The sequence below is a fragment of the Carica papaya genome, chromosome 2 (assembly GCF_054855325.1).
Source record: "Carica papaya isolate Zhongbai chromosome 2, ASM5485532v1, whole genome shotgun sequence".
NCBI lineage: Eukaryota > Viridiplantae > Streptophyta > Magnoliopsida > Brassicales > Caricaceae > Carica > Carica papaya.
Window position 1 is genome coordinate 6,718,544 of NC_142310.1, and position 2,995 is coordinate 6,721,538.

Genomic DNA, 2,995 nt, shown 5'->3' on the forward strand with positions numbered 1-2,995 from the left:
TCATGAGTTCTACAATACCATTCGGTTGTGGTGTCCCAACACAAGTGCGATGTCTCACTATGCCTTTTGCAAAAGTCATCAAACCCATGATTGTAAAATTCTAACATATTGTTAATTCTAAGACACTTGATATTCCTCTCTATCTGCTTCTAAATCATTGTATTCCATCTAACAAATGTTAAAAATGTCTTTTCCTTGGATTTCAGAAAATACTCCCATACCTTCCTAGAGTTGTAACGCCCAAATAATTTTAAATTATTTTTATTACAATTATTATTTTTATTTTTATTTATTTTATTTTGTTTATTTTAATTTAATTTAAAATAATAATAAAAATAATAATAATTGTAAAATTGGGTAAAAATATTATTTGGATTTAATTGAAATTGATTTTGGGAAAAAGGGGTGAAAATTAGGATTCTGGAGGTATTTTTGAAAAGAAAATCGGAAACCGGGGGTCAAAACGCAATTTAGAAAAATTGTACCACGTCAGCGCCACGTCAGCAGCCACGTCAGTGGCCCAGTCAGCAGTCCTGGCCAACCAAGACCTGCCGCGTGGCAAGACCACGTCGACCAGGGAACGGGCCACGTAGGCGATCCGCGTGCGCGCGATCGGACGGCCCAGATGCGTCCCCGCGCGCACGGACGGCCCAGATCAAGCGTGCGCACAGACGGCCCAGATTTGATCAAAATGGACGGCTGTGATCAAAAGGCAAAAGGGTATAAATAAAACCCCCACACCTGACCACAAAAACCCTAGCCGCCTGCCCTCGCCGGAGAAGACGAACCAGACGCCGGAGGAGCCGGCCGCTGCCACCCGCCGCGACACCGGGGAGTTTTTCGACCGCCGATCGAGGTAAATTTCATACCCCCAACTCGTTTTTCCACGCTGAGTTCCCCTGTGGCCAAATTGGAGCCAAAATCCTGGCCAAACGGCCGAAAAACACGGCTGAAACCCAGCGGCACCGCCGTGCCCCTCCTCAGTTTTTGCCTCCGATGAGACCCTTCCCGACCTCCGTTTGATGCAATTTTTATATCACCGTGATCACCATTCTTTTTTCTACAGGTTTATCGGAGCCGAATTACCAAAACACGAACCTCACCGGAGAGCCGCCGCACCCGAGAGCACCGCCGCCGGTAAGCTTCGGTTTTTCGTAATTTTTTGGCCCCCCAAGGGTCCTAGGGTTGTTTTATCGCAGGGACCGATGCAAGTGTGGCCGAATTCGGCCGAACACGGCCAACCCGAGGCGAATCGCCGCCGCTTGGTCGGAGCACTGCGGAGCTGCCGTGCCGAAATTGCGATATTGGCTGAAAGGGGCCTGGGTCTAATTTGGGATTTTTTGGGACACGTGCAGGTACCAGTAGTGCGTTTCAGTTCCTCAGGAAAAATTCAGGAAAAATTAGGGACAGCCTGTAGGCACACTGTAGAGCCGTGTTCGAACCCCGAAACGAGTAAGGACCCCTCACCCTACTTCCTATCACGGTATTAAAGTTCAATAAATGATAAAATGGTATCTCATGAATCAACAGATGTGTGAAATTGTTTTAAGTCGCTAATGGAGCCCGAGTCTGGTGTGTTTGTTTGTTAGCTGTTGTTTGGCCTATTTTTCGGTTTTAAATGCAGTATGAGGTCTTATGTTTTCATTTCATAGTTTCGTATGCACATATTACTGTTTTATTGATTATGGTTGAATGACTGAGAATCCGATGTTGTATGTTGTCTTGTTTGGCATAAATTACTGGTTTGCTTGTTTGTTTGCGAATTAATGATGCTGACTGAGGAAAAGGGGAATGAAAGGTTATGTGAATTGATAATTGTATAATGTGGTCAGCCTGACTAGATATCCTGGGAGATGGTGGACGGACCGGGTCCGTAGGGAACCCTACCGGGATTGTGGTCTCTCATACCGGACGGGGTATGGAGATCTTATATGTTTTGGCGCCCATACCGGACGGGGTATAGGGACGGCCCGTTTCACCCTCATACCGGACGGGGTATTGAGGTTTATAGTTTTGGCGCCCATACCGGACGGGGTATGGGGACAGCCCTGGAATCTGATTACAAGTGTTAAGGGTTCACAGGTAGCGGGACCCCTATGGATCCCCATGGATACTAGTAGGCTGGTAAATAAAAAAAAATATGTTGTGTAATGATTGAGATGCAAAAGGCGTGATAAGTATTATGTTATACAGTTTCTATGATTTCGTGATGATGATAATGTTATTGCTTTCGTATATTGTTTTATGAATTTTACCGAGATAAGTGGATAATAAAGGTTTTTATGTTAATAAACGAGTTTGTTGTAAACTATGCTTCATTGGTCCTTTTGTGTTTTCTACCCACATTTACCTTCGTGACGGTGAGATAGTGTGATGTCTTTACTGGGCTGGTGTAGCTCATTCCTTATTTAATCATTTCATATCAGGAAGACATTGTTCCCGAGCCCGTTCCGCAGGAAGACGGCGAAGGGGACGCCTGAAGACTCCGTAGTCATATTTATAGCTTTTATTTTCGAGTTTCCCTTCTAGTTAGTTTGTTCTTTTATACTTTGAGCCCGTTTTTGGTTTTAGTGTAAGGGATGTTAAATTAAAATTTTTATTACGCTTCCGCAGTTGACCTTTTTAATACACATATTTTATTTTAAATTTCCGGGGCTGTTACAAGAGTAATTATCAATCAATGTCATAAAGTACCTAACACCACTCTTGGAGGAAACTCTATATGGATCCCATAAGTCCAAATGAATATAATCCAACTTATCTCTGGTCTTGTGCACTGCTTTTTTGTTGAACTTCACTCTGGTTTGCTTGCTAAACACACCGTTTTCACAGAAACCCAAAGCTCATTTTCTATACCCATTCAACAAATTTTGCCTACTCAAAATAGATAACTCCTTGTCACTCATATAACCCAAACGTAGATGCCATAATTGATTTGGATTACTGCTCTCTGATGCTACAATAGCTTCTTCTGAAATTATATTTTCCTGAAGAA